Consider the following 15,028-nt stretch of genomic DNA (forward strand, 5'->3'; position numbering starts at 1 on the left):
AATATACTGTGGCATTTGGGACTAGCTAGGCATGACCTACCTGACCTTTCCTGTTGTCAGTTTTGGAATGAATGGTGTGGAAAACAAAGGCTAGTTGAGACTAGAAAAAGTGACTGCAGGTCTTCAACCTACCGTAATTTATTTGAAGGAAATATGTTTAAAGTTAACTTAATCAATAAAAAATGATGGTCTGCCTTGCCAGGAGTGACTGGGAGATGTTACCATCAAAATCACTTCTATTTTATTTTGTAGTATAGTTCCAGTATCCTTTTGAAGTCCAAAACATGAAATTTATATGCCCATGTTGCACAAAACTTTTTATCAATAAAATATTACTAACAGAAAAAATTGATGCCAACTTGCACTGCATCATAACAAACAAGGACTCAGAGCAGGAGGAAAATCTTTTATTTTTTACAGAACAGTTACCTGGGAAAAATGGACACTTCATGAAAGCTAAAATGTCCCGTCAATTCTTGGGCTGTTTTTTGCAGCTCTAGGATGACACTTCACACACACATGAACTGATGCAGAGTTTCAGGCCTTCACTGGTCGCACAATTCTAATTCAAGTCCCCTCTTGTTTTCTGGAACATCTGTGGGCCTGGTCTCCCACAACACCTGAAAGTACCTATTGCCAGGTCTTCTTGGAGCTTCCTGTTCACTTGTTTTCTCCTAGAAATTCTGGAAAGCTTTGTTTTCCCTCTTTATAGCAATGAAAATGCCTTTGAAGCTTGGATATATTTTATAAAAATGAAGCTCTGTTTTCTGCTCCTCCATGCCTTGAATGTTCTTGCTCTGTTTCCAAGGCACCCATCACTTCTGCATCCTAGATTGTGACTTTTGAAGTCTAAAGGACCTTAGTGCTCCATCTATAAACTAGGGATAATTCAGCGCTCTATTTCTAAACTGGAGAGACTGTCCCTCCCTTGTCATTTTTATTTGACCTGCTGTTGTTTTCTTTCTTCATTTTGGGATTTTTTTACATTTTGGACACTTACTAGTATTGTGCAATGCACTTAAGTGAGAGTAACCCTTTGACATTCCCTATTCTATTATTGTAATACAAATAATTAGCAAGATGCAGAAAACATAATTACAAAACTCCAGGGGATCACAAAAAAGAACTAAATAAAAAATAAATTAATTACTAGATATTTATTACCATTACACCATTTTTAAAGTTCTGTAGGTGAAAGGAAGATGAGAATTTTTCGGTCATTCCCTGGGCTTTTTTTATAAAAATTGGCACTTTTCTCAGAGCCTTGCAAGTTTATGGTCTATTTACTTTTGATTAATTTCTGCACTGTTCTACTTGTTGCTCTAATGTCTTGTCATTAGACTCCAGGCAAAATTTTGGTTCTAACACTTCAGCAAATTTACCCTATTTAATTATTTTTTTCAGTAAAGCTGCACAGATCTACCAGCACTATTTTTCTTTACCTCTCCCAGAAGTCTTTGCTGACAAGTAGCATATATTTATTTAATATTTTTGCTAAATTACAGCTGAAGTCCATAAAGCCCTACAATGAAGGAAACTCAAAATTTTACCTTTTGTAGTAAGAATGAGCTAGTATCTTCAGACTGAGTCCCAATATCTCCCCATAATCAATTCAACAATGCTAGATTTCATCCCTTCAAAACCCATCAAATTCCTGAAAGCCAAGCTAGCCAAAGACATGAGTCAGCATTTTCTTCATTTGCTTGGCTTCTATTCCTTTCTGGAGCAATGACTATTTCCAGCAGTGCCTTGCTCCCCTCTCAGTTAAATGTGGGTGGCAGCATGTACCAGTGCTGACTGGTTTATGGGCCCAAGCCAATGCTGAAAGAGACCACTTCAAAAGATGATACCACAACAACTAAGTGATATCAGATGGACTCAAATTTGGTCTATTTCGAAACAGTTCCCAAAAATGCTACCATTTTCCAGGTCTAAGCATGGTGTTCTTTTTTACAGCTAAATTGGGTAATTATAGGGGACATGTATCTCACAGCTATATTCAACTAAAAGCCTTTCTTGCCTTTATTTTAACAGAACGAGAATGTCTGAGCAGCTCAAGGCCCTGATTGCCTGGATGCTGAACATGCCCAGTTCACTGTCATATTCGTGTGAGAGGGGGGAATGGTTCCTGCCAGGATCCAGCTCTGAAGGTCTGTGCACTATGGACAAAATCATTGTGTTGGGCTCTGCAGCCTCTCAGTGAATGTGGACACTAATAACGAGAGTCATACAAGCCAGACAAAAAGTTCCCACTGATGTCAAAGGATGAGTAAAATCTTGAACTGTTATCCAACCAGTTTGCCTCCTCTTTATTTTGGCTTAAGAAAACTCATATGGTAGGATGCACAACCAAAGTGACATACAGCTTCCGTAAGCAAAAAAAGAGACCTCTTTAGTGTCTTCCAAGTCCTCAGGCTGTTACAAAGTATGTTCTGGGAAAGGATTAGTTGCAAGAGTTGGACCACCTGCCTTGGCACCAGAACATCAAACTACTTTTCTCTGGCCAAATATATGAAGAAGACAGGAAGCAGGTTGGCACACTGAATTCCAGTTTTGCAAAGGTGTCTCTCTGCCTGCCTGAGCTCATTGTTGTTGTTCAAGGGAGAGACAGTATTTTTCACGTAAACCTTCAAGTGTTTGCCAATGTCTGGTGCCAGGCACCAATCTCTCGTGAGACGGTGCAAACAGAACTTAGATTTCTTTTTCAGTCATTTGAATTTTACTCCCCCACCCTGTAGATCCAAATATTGTGAAAGCTATGCTGTCAGATCATGAAGCCTAACTGCCTCCCTCTTTTGTATCCCACTTCCCATATTTGGCCATCCTGCATGTTTTTTTGTATTAGGAAAAGGCACAAGGACTTTGGGAGAAGAACAAAGTAAGTGACACTTAATAACCTTCACATGCATTTTTAATAGAAGACGAATTGGAAAGAAAATCACTAGTAACTGAGTCAATAGGAATGAGATATAGAGGGAAAGAAAAAACATTAAGGTTAAGAGCAAAGAGGAGAGCATAAATGGGAAAGATTTGAGAGAAACAGCAAAGTAAAGAAAGGCAGTCAGAATGAAAAACAATAGGTAATAAGGTGAATCATAAAACTATATGCATAAAATAAGGCAAAGTCATGCTAAGGAATAAATGTCACAAGTGAGCCTAAGATGGGCTCCTTTGAAAGTCTGCCCCCTGCTCCAGATGCTTGTAAATTTAGCTGGGCTCTCTCAATAGTTTGACCTCACTTGTCTGAAGTGAAACCCTTTCCCACTACTATAGACTACTTCATAGATAGAGGTAAGATCATTTATTGGAATATTGGTGACTTTTCCCTTTGCCCACTCTCCTAATTTGTGAAGTTTAGACATTTTAGCTGCATCTGCATAAAATCCCAATGTTGACTGAATCAAAGTGATCTGAGAATCTCATATGTCATTTTAGCTCTTTCAGCAGGTAACTAATGCATTTCAAAGCATGATTTTTAATGTGCTTGAGTCATACTCGGAACATGGCGAGTGTTCATATCTTTCTTTTCCAAGTACATGAGAATATAAGCAGAGAGGGAGCTGACCTGCTGCTTGGCTGTGCTCCTCTGTGCCCACTAAATGTGCTGCTGTAATTTATAGCCCTCCTTGTTCGTGTCTCCTCACAGTAACCTCAGCTCTGCCATCTTGGAAAGTGATGTATGTGAATCAATTACTAACTGAGGTTACTAGGATAGCAACACCTGAGAAAATGCTTTGTCTGAAGCTGGGAGCTGAGTGTCTTGAGACCTGACCAGAGAGCAAATAAAATAAAATTAATGAGATAGAGAGGAAGCAACAAAAAAAGTAAATGGAAATAAATAATGCTGTCTAATAGCCTGGGCAAGTCTTCAGCCTTTGACTGTGAACTTGCAGAGTTAACCAATAATTATGTAAAATTTCTCTTATAAAACTGATGCTGACAATCACTTGGACTTGAGTGATCAGTTTTATTGTGTGGCAATGGTGGCCCTTAATTCCAGAGTCCATTTTCTTTCAGCAGCCCATTTCAATGATGGCCTAAAGTCATGTATTCTGAAGTCCTAGTGGTCAGCCCCAGAGATTTCACAGCTTTTACCCTTTGCAAAAAAGCAAAAGAAGGATTCCATCCAGGTTTACTCATCCCCTTAGTCTTAATTTTAAAATGGAACAATAGGGAACATCTGGACAAATATCTTGGCATCAAAGTTTGACTTTCAGTAATGCCTTGTAGCATCCAGTCACAAGGCACAGAATGACTTTAGGTCCTTAGAACTGAAAGATTTTGGAAAATTCCTTACAAATGAGGCCCAGACATATAAGTCTTAGAAGCAATTGTGGTGTTTCTTTCCACTTAGCTTTGAATTAACATTTGTTTGAAATACAAAGGAGTTTTATTTGTCCCCCTAACCCTGTTGATTTTTTTCTTTCTGAGTTTTGAAGACATTTTCTTTTTTTTTTTTTTTTATTCGGGGTATCAGATTTTGACCGTTTATGGTTTTGTGAGAGAGCACTATTGCTTCTTTCGACTTGTGTACCTTAACCCTGTAGTAAATTTTGTCAAAGTCAAGGCAAATAGATATAAATATGAAATCTGGGGAAAAAAAATCTTAACAGAAACAGCCTCCATCTAAATCAGTAACAAAAAGATCTCTACAATATAAGTCTGTTGCTTTGTTATTATCTTTTTGTTGTACATGAATTAATTAATTGACCTCTGTATTCATGCACAGGTGGGATGGAATTTACTATGACTTTTATTCTTATTTCCCATAAAGAGCTGAGTGAACAGATTGAAAAACTCTCTTTGAACTACTGTGGAATAGGTAGTAGCAAATAATGTCTTGTTGAAAGCAAGTTTCCGTTCTCAGCTTATAAGGGTGGAGATACTTTTGCTTGGTTCCCAGAGGTGAAATTCTGCCCCATTGGAGCTTTGCCATTAATTTCAGTTGGGCCAGAATTCGCCCCAGGTCTTCAAAATCAGCTTCCAGATGTACAGTAAAATACCTGAGTTTTGGCTAGCTTTCCTCCTCTCTTTGCCAGTCTCATGCAAAGAACAAATACTTATAGAAAAGAAATCTTACAGAGAGTCCACAGAGCTGAACACAATTTAAGCACAAGGGATTTAAAGAAATGGGAAAGGATTCTATATATAAGAATCCCTTATATCATATATATATATGTGAAATATATATATTAAAAGAATCCCTTCAAATATATATAAAAAGAATTTTTTTTAAGATTGTTTGAAGCATGGGTCACCAAGCAGACATTCAGTTCTGCCACTTGTGTATCTGGTGACTTTGAATGAATCACTGCAGTTTACTGAGATGTTCTTTTTGCATGTAAAAAAGTGAGTAATAGTTGATTTCCTCTAGAAAGTACTTAAAGAGTTACAGAGTAATCCCACTGTATAGTTTGGCTTGTTTTTTCCTCCCATCTAGTGAAAAAGGTTTAGTATTTTGCAACATGAAAATTAAAGGGTTGGCCTTATCATGCATATGGCAAAAAAGCTATTTGCTAGGTATCTACATGATGCAGTGCAGAGATCCAGTTCTATGCAGTATTCCATCCAAAATGTCCTTGGGAGATTTATTCCACAAAAGCTGGTTTTTTCCCCATAAGAAAATAGACACTTTTTGTGGGAAAAAAAAAGAGAAAGCTGTCGGGCATGTGCTTACATCCCAGTAGAATGTGAAGAACCCAAAAAGTGAAAAGGACTCAGATCCACAGTTTTTATCTGGCTTTGTGTTACCCAGATTTTTTTCAACAGATTTAAATGCAGAAAGTACTTTATGAGAAGTATAAAATAACACTTAAAAATAATTGTTTCACCTTTTTTCACCTAATCTGCAGTGGAAGCAGCTATTTACAGTTGTAGTCTGCAATCTGGAATGTGAATGAAAGATTTAGAATCACCAACTGAATGAAGTTCAAGAAGATGAAAGTTCTCCATTCTGGACCAGGGATTGAGCAACCCTGGATGTGTGTATGGACTGGAAAATGAGGGAAGCAGCACCACAGAAAGGGACCTGAGGGGGCCCTGGTCTGTGAACAGTTGAACATGAGCCAGCAGTGTCCTGGCGGCCAGGAGGGTCAGCCCTGTCCTGGGGGGCATCAGGGACAGCACGGCCAGCTGGGCAAGGGAGGGGATTGTCCTGCTCTGCTCTGCACTGGGGCAGCCTCACCTCAAGTGCTGGGGGCAGTTTTGGGTGACAAAATGTGAGAAAGACATGAAGCTGTCAGAGAGCATCCAAAGGAGGGCAACAACACCAGTGAAGGGCCTTGAGGGGAAGGGAAGCCCTTTAAAGAGCAGCTGAGGTCACTTGGTCTGTTCAGCCTGGGGGAATCTGAGGGGAGACTTCATTGCAGTTACTGCCCCTCAGGAGGGGAAGCAGAGGGGCAGACTCTGATCTCTTCTCTCTGGTGACCCATGACAGGAGCCAAGGGAATGACATGAAGTTGTTTCAGAGGAGATCTAGGGTGGATATCAGGAAAATGTTCTTCACCCAGAGGGTGGTTGGGCACTGGAACAGGCTCTCCAAGAAGTGATCATAGCACCAAGGCTTGCAGAGTTCAAGAAGTGCTTGGACAATGCTCTCAGGCACATGGTGTGACTCTAAGAGATGTTGCTGTGCAGGGCTAAGAGTTGACTTTGATGATCCTTGTGTATTCCTTCTAATTCAGCATATTTTGCATGATTCTGTGTGTGTGAATCTGCCTTGTGTATTTACTTTTTGTTTCGATTTGACCTTGTTTATTTGGATTTTTTTTGAATGGTGTATGTTTTTAACAACAACCTTTTCTATGTGAAGGAAATAAATATATGTGTCATGAATGGAAATGATTTACCAGAGTTTATGGCCAAAAGTTACCATTAGACTTTTTACCTAGGACTCTGATATATTAGAGTCCTTTAAATATCATCTACTTATTCTTTTGAAAGCTATATCTACTTCTACTTTATCTTAATGTTACATTCTAGAGAGACAATCCATCTGTGTTGCCTGCGGTTTGTTGTACTGGTTAACAACACTCACTGTTAGATATTTGCCCATTGTTTCTTGTAATACATGATGACTTTCTCTCCTAGATCAAAGCACTTCTTAGTATCCACTCTATTCTTCCTGGGAAAAGGATTCATACTTGTAAACTCTCCCTCTCTGCTTCTGATCAGATAAACAGATAAAGACCTTTTAAGTGTCTCCATAGACAAAAAAATTAATCATCAAAACATTTTACATTTTAAACTTTTTTCTGAACTCTTTCCAGCATTTTTGCAGCAATTAAAATGTGTAGAGTGCCAGTGAAGTGTGCAACATCCTTCCATAGAGGGTAGCAGGAGACTGTGCTGCACACAGGGCATGGTCTCCTCTCCTTGTTGGCTCAGTACCCTTCACTTACATGCTAAAGATGACATTGATCTCTTTTGTCACAGAATATATGTTGTGTTTGCATCCAATGTACCTCAGGTCCTCTTCAGACTCCTGATGCTTAGGAGCTTAGCTGGAATGTTGAGCAAGGATAACCATCACACCAAAAGCTGCAGTTTCATGGTTGCATGTTTATCTACCACAGTTCAAGCCAAATAATGGGAATGGTTACACAGGGTAGGTATAACAGGTACAGTTCCTAATTGGAAGAAAAACCAGAAAAATTGGAAGGAAAAAACAGTATTCATTATCACAGCCCAAATAATCTACAGATTTTCTATAGGTTATATATTCCAGAGTACCTAGATCTCTCAGAAAGTTCTTGGGGTATTCTGGTACTGTTACAGAGGGTGAAGGGATTATTTGTACCATATTCTTGACCTAATTTCTGCCAACTTCTGCTGGAATTCTATGTTTTTCCTGGTTGATGTTGGTGCTGCTTTAACCAGACATGTATGGGGCATTCTTAGAATTGAGAGGCTCAGAGATGGACTGGCATTCAGACCAATCCTCAGTGGTCACTTGCCTTTTTTGCCTTCCTGCAATGTTTCCCCAGAAGAGTGCTCACCCTGGGGCCACCACACTAGCTTTGCACCTGTACTCCACAAAAGGCATTTCCTTCAAAGAAAACATCAAAGCTCTGAGAAATAACCATGAGAAACATTTCTCTGAGCATCATTCTAGCTATTATCTTGACACAACCGCTGTGTTCTGGGTACTTAACCCAGGAGATTAAATCTTTATGCACCAGTGCAAAAAGATCATATCCCTGTAATTTTTCATATATATAATTTCTCAGCTGCCTTAGTTTAAACTTGTCATATTTATGGCACAACTATAATTTAGGTGAACACTTTAAAATGCCATTCTCAAAGGACAATTCCCTGGAACCACTACAACAAATGCCTTTCCTTGTCAGTCTATTGGGTGGTGGAACTTATCATGGCAGTGAGTTATATTTCTGAGCCAGTGACTGCTTAATATTGTCTAAGAGGAAAATCATTAGGAAATCTGTACTAACAAATTACAATACAGTGTAATTGAAGTAGGAAACAAAACATAAGATTCTGTATGTAACTGCATTTGCTGCAGAAGTGAGTTATACAGGAGTAATCTACCTTAGGTGCTTAGAAAAACTGGGCTGGAAGAGGTATAGATAAAAATTAGCCACACTCTATCTGCTTTTGGCGGTCCTGTACTTACTCTCCAAACTATCTCTGTTTGTCTGGTGATAAGTTAATAATTTCCATGCCTCCTGTCAATCATTGCAGCATTTCTTGCCTACTGGTAAGAACCTTTCTGTACCTTGAGGATCATTAAATAGAACATATTTTTTGGATTTTCAAATTGTGGTCAAACCTTTACCATGGCTGGGATGACTAATGTGGCTAAAGGCAGATGACAAGAGCCTGTGCTTAAATCTCAGTAAATTTGTGTGATTTAGGTATTTAATTACTTGCAGTGCCAGACTGGGGTGATTGTGTTCCTGTCAACACTGGATTCTGCATTGAGCTGATTCTGTTCATCTGTCCTTAAGGACCACAGTGGTCAGGAAACCACAAGACTTTGGGCACACTGAGAAACACAGCCTCAAAAGTCAACTGCTGTTAAGCACTGAAGGTGATGTGGGTAGCTAGCAGGCAGCAAAATGCACTCCTGGAAGAATACTGTTGATTTATGGAATGTTTCTGGCTACCCTCTTTAAAAAAAAAAAAAAAAACAGAGACCAAAAAAATTTGGAATTTCCAAGAATACAAGAGAATAAGGAAAGCATAGGCAGTTTTGGAGCAACAGAGAGGGTACACCACATCACAAAAACCTCCACAACCACTGACATTCTTGCTGTAGGCCTTGGATAGCAACCCAAGGACTGAACAGGCAAATGAATCTTCACTCCCTCCTGTGACCCCTCACCAGGCTAGGAGCTCATGTGGAGAGGAAGCTCTCATTGATATTGCTGCTCAGGCTGCTTTTGAAAAGCTCAGTCTCCATGGTTGTCGAATTGGTTTCTGGATCCACAAACTTACCTAACTGAAGACAGTCATCTTCCTGCACAGGCTGCTCTGCAGGCCAGCTCTGTGGGCCTGAGTTAGGGTCCTGTTCTTCTTCTTGTGGATCTTTCCCCTCCATGCAAGGCTCTGCAGACTTGCAGCTTAAGATACCCCACTCACCAAAAGTAAAAACTTAAAGCAGAAGTAGATCTTCAAGGATTTGGATGGAAAAGCAACTTATTTCCTGTTAAGGTCACTAAAATCATTAAACTCCTTCTTACTGGAAGTTAGTAATTTTAATTCAGGATATGCTGCTATATTTTCTGATCAAAATATCATGGAGTCTGTGCAGAAAGAGTATATATGGGCTTTACAAGGCAAGATTCAGTTCAGTATTTTCTGAGACCAAAATAGAGAGGAAACTAAACAACCAAATAAAAGAACAGTGAACCACTGTGTTAGCTGTGGTATACCATGAGCAGCAGATTGGGAATGGAGAACTTGACCAATACACAGCTAAGAGAAGCATTAAAGTGGTGTTCACAGCAAATATTCTGAAGTAGATATTCTCTATATGCTGCCTCCACATCTGCAAGGAGAGCTAATCAAAACAGCTGCATTGGACTTGTCACTGGCCTAAAAAACATATTTTGATATAAGGTACTTTCCAAAGAAAAGGGAAAGAGCTTGTCTACTCAGAAGGGCTAAGAAAGGATTATCCTTCAGACTTGCTCTTTCAGTATTGTCCCCTATGAATTTTATCTCTGTTGTGATTTCAATGTGGCTTGCACTGCATACAGTCTGTGTTCCAGGTGTGGATCTGAAGCTGGGACTGTTTTGAGGCTATACTGCTGAAATGAGTGCTGGACCTAAGTTTCTTTGCTCAGGAAGCAGCTGGGGCAGCAGGGCCTCCATTATTGCATCTTGGTGCAGCTCTGCACTCACCAGAGTGTTTGTCTCTAAGTGAAGAAAAGGCATCACATTTTCAGCTCTCAAATATATGAAGCACTCTGGCTGCTGATCAGCTTTTCTACGTTTGCATCATAGGCTTTGTTACCATGTAAAACTTGCATTTCCAGCTTGCTAGATCAGCAGGAATGCCTTCCTTTGAAGTGGTCAAGGAACTCACAGCTTTGTAGAAAGCAGTATTTGGAATCCTTCTGGGATGCTTCTAAAAGAGATACCTGTAGATTTAACCCGCCAGCATAACCTCTTAGAATACTGCTGAGCTCAAAAGCAAAAGTTCATATACAAAAAACACACTAAAAAATCCTGTTGAGTCAGAAAAAAATTATATATCTGTAGTATGTAAATGACCACATCACTGAGTTCAAGTTTGATTTTTGGTGATAGTTTTAGCAGTCTGCAGTCTGTTTTGTCTGCCTTCTGAATATATTACACGCTAACTTTCAGTAGCTTTCTTTATTCTCTGCTGGACTGTTGAGAAAAATTCTCTTGAGGTTCAAGAGCCTGGACTTTTTTATTACCCTTCTGCAAAATCAATTAATGATGATTAGAGCAAGTTAATTAGGATGCGAGATTTTGCAGGTAGCTAAGTTAAACATTCAGGCTAAGTCAATCACCCAGGCTCTCTCTAGTCTCACTGGGGTGAGATTTGGTACAGCCACAGGACCATGGAGGTCTATGGGAGTTATTCCTAAACTTGCTGGAGCTTTCTGCCTCTGTGACTGGATCATTTCCATTACCTATTTAGTTTCTTCAGGTTACCTGAAGTATGACAGATTTTCTGTCTTCTTCATCTGTAAATAACTCCCAGAGGACCATGAACACATAAATATTGCTCAGGCACCTAGTGTTGTAACCTCACGTGGTTGTGATGGTTATATAGCCATCACCTTGTGTCCATGGCAAAACAAAAGCCAAATCAAAACACAACAAAACCCCCACCAAAACTAGGGAAAAAAAGAGATGAATTTAGGCTGGCTAATTAAAACTAGTTTGGTCAAGCTAAAGCACCATGGAAAAATGGAGCAAGTCTAAGGGGAAGAGTTGAAGGTTCTTTCCACTGATGTTGAAACACTGGTGTCCTGGTTTAGGGCAAATTTTAGTACTTTGAAGTAAATCCCTAACTTTATGGACATTCTACTGACCTTTGGTTAGAAAGACAGAATATCTTTATGCAGTTTCATCAATACTTGAGTTGGAAAGCATGGAAATTATACAAATGTTTCAAACAATGAAAAATGCAAATACAGATACATGTAAAAGGAAAGATGAATGAGTTGCCATTACAAAGAAGAAAAAAAAATCCTGGCTCATGTGGTGATGTAAAAGGAAAATCTTGGTTCTGTAAGTTTTAAACAACATTGATTTTAGTGGACTTCCTTTAATATTGATGAGAGGCTTAATTATAGTTATTCAACTCTTACAAGCATTGAAAAATTTACCCAAGATTTGAGTATTTTCTCTTTTCAGAAAAAGCTACAAGTTCTGCTCTATTTTAACTGGTATAGGGTGCCTTGGATTTTGCTTAGGCAGCACAGGTGTAGCTGGAAGATGAATTTGGCCCAGAATGTTTTCCCACATTAACAATCCATTTGACATTTAAAATGAGCTACACAAAGGCAACAGATTAATCAAGCCAGATATTGTAGATATGCCTGGAGCACAAAGGAAAACAACCCCACTGAGCTCAGAGCTGCATTGCCTGAACTATAAAGCAGGCTTTCATTAAGTGTGTATGATTCAGACAAATTAGGAACTAAGTACAAGGGAAAAAGAAAACCAAACTATAATCATTCCTGCACACACAATAATCACACACACAAATTAAGATTTAAATCCATAGAGCCATCTGACACACTGCTGATCACGCAAACGTGTGTGTCTAGATGCTTATTTTGTGTCCACCAGAATGTGCCAAAGTTTTTTTGTTGTTGGACTTTTCCCCCACTCTTCTACTGAATTGCCAAAGATTCTTCCTTGGCTCATAGAGTTCAGGCACAAACTAGGATCCCTCATAAAGCAAACTTACTATGCAGTCACTAAATCACCATGATTTCCCACATGCCTGCACTTTAAAATGTATGCATTATTTTCAGATGTGGCTGAAAATGACATCTCCTGAAGATGCTGTTATTTCATATAACACTGGGAAAAAAAAGCAGTAATGTGTGTTCTGAATTTAAGAACTTTGTAGTAACATAGCTACATATTAATATACTTCTGAATTTATTTTTCAAAATACCATTGGATTTTACCACCATAGCCATTAAAGTGAAAGATGTTCTACTGAATATAGAACTAGCTTATTTCAGGTCTCCATTTTGTTGCGAAAGCTTTTCACCCTGGTTAAGACATTTAGAAATCAATAGGTTACAGAAACCTAAATTTCACTGAAAATCTGGAGCTTTTTATGCATTTTTGTTCTTGTTTTCCTTCTTTACAATCAGGTTTAATAACATATCTCTACTTCCAAATATCTTGAAAAAGATAACTGAGCTACAAGAAATAATTAGCTTTTTTTTACTTTACAAAATAAATTAGGACAATTAGAAATTTTGAGGTTTTTAAAAAATTGCTTATTTTCCAGTGAAAACAATTAATCCCATCCACAAATTATTACAGTCAGACAGGTTACACCAGAAATACCATGTGTGGTCAGTAATGTGAGTCATTCCATTTTTTCTGATGAGAGTTACACCAAGAAGAATGTGATTAAATAAGATATTGTTCCTTGTGTTTGTCCTATTTGCAAAATTAAATATTTGATTTATTTCTTTCTTTCCTTTACCCACTTTTTTTTCTTTTTTTTTTTTTTTAGATGCCAATTATTACCTTTCTGCAGGAGATTTCTTTCTGTGTATTTCACAAATGACTGTGGCCACTCAAACTGTTTGAATTTAAAAACCCTTTCCTGCTGTGAGTGGCATACTTCTTGGGAAGAGGTAACTTTCTCTTTCCTTTTTAGAGTTGCAAGACTGTAGGTGCAAGTCTGCACATTCAAACAGAAATATTTTTGAGGCCTTGAAGCAAAAATAAGTTCTTTAGATCTTAAGTGCAACACCATGGAGATGCAATATACTTTATCCTTTCTAATTTCACAGGATCCATTAGCTGCAGATCTCATGGATGTGGGGTCAGTGGATGTATTCCACTTCCACTGAAGGCACACTTCCATAAATACAGATGCAACTGCAGTGGTTAGGTCCAAAGAAATTACTATTGGAAAATGACTGAGGGCGAAGCCCATGCTCTGTTCTCTTTCTGAAGACTTTTAGAATGCTTCAGATGAACTTAGCAACAGAAATAGCAGATTACTCTTAATAGAGTAATAAATTACTCTTTTATGAATGCAGGGCAGAAATAATTCTGTATCCAGAATCCAAGCATCCAAGCAAGTTACAAAGTCAGCAAGTTACTTGGAAGGATCTGCAGAAGACTGGCTCCATGAACCTATTTGAACACCTGTCACAAAATGCTTCTAACAAAAATAGGCTACAAAACATTTCCCAACTCTCTAAGGCAAATCAAATGCTACATAACTGCAATAAATCTAACACTGTCTTGGGTCTTTGAAGTATAAACCTTTTAACTTATGGCAACAATTTTACAAAATATTGCAGGGTATTGCAGAATGAAAATCACCTCAATCATTAGGAAAAGGTGTAAATTATGGTGGGATATTTGTTTATTTAATCACTACAGTAGGCAGTGACTGGCAGCAGATCTTGATGATACATCATGGAAGTAAAGCTGCGAATTTTAAAGCGACAATTTTTGTGCAAATGCTAATAAATATCACTGAAATCTTGCAGTTATTATTATTGTGATTTTATTCAAGGGATAAGATATAATGACATAAGTAACAATCATTCACTTAAAACTCCTTTAAGCTCTAATAAAAAAGCATACTGCAGAATATCACAGTAGAAATGGCTTCATGTCTGAAGCAGCTGGATTCAAAAACACAGAAAGGAGAGCTTCAGCTTTCTCTCTCACAGATGGTGCTGTCTGCAGCATGGACAGTGGGAGAGAGCTCTCCTTTGCTTTTAATTAGTTTTTTTAGCTAGCTGAGGCAGAGAAGTTCCCTGGAATCTGGCTTCTCTTTTTCTTGGAACTGATCAGCCTTGGTCTGGACTGAAAGCCCAGAAGAACACTGGGAGCTCACACCTGTGGTCCATCAGGGCCCAGGGCGCAGCATCTTCCAGTGCATGCGGGATGGAAAAGAGACTGAATGAGCCGAGCTACAGCCCACGACAAGGACTCTCCCTCTCAATTTGCCATCTCTTCAGAACAACAAGAGGTTCCATTGTTTAATAGTATTCATATTTCCATGTTTGGGAGTACTTTGCTTGTTAAATAAACAGGTTTTTTTCACTTTTCTCAGAGGGGATTTTTGTCTCCTGAACAAGGTAGAGAAAGGGCCACTTAAATTTACTTTCTAGAAGGACCCCTTTGGAAATTTCCTCCCTAAATTTGCCCTAAACCAAGACACCTCTACTATTTTTGTCATGTCACAGCCCTCTGCTGCAATGTTGTTCTGGAGCTGTTGGCCACAGCAAGCAGAAGAGCCGCAGTCATCTGAGAAGAGGACACGCTGAGGGCAGATGGAGGTCAGCTGTGATATTTCAGGAAGAAGTCTGAG

This window comes from Melozone crissalis, unplaced genomic scaffold (assembly GCF_028551555.1).
Source record: "Melozone crissalis strain CALT ecotype California unplaced genomic scaffold, PUWL_Pcris_2 ptg000002l_1, whole genome shotgun sequence".
In the NCBI taxonomy this organism is placed as follows: Eukaryota; Metazoa; Chordata; class Aves; order Passeriformes; family Passerellidae; genus Melozone; species Melozone crissalis.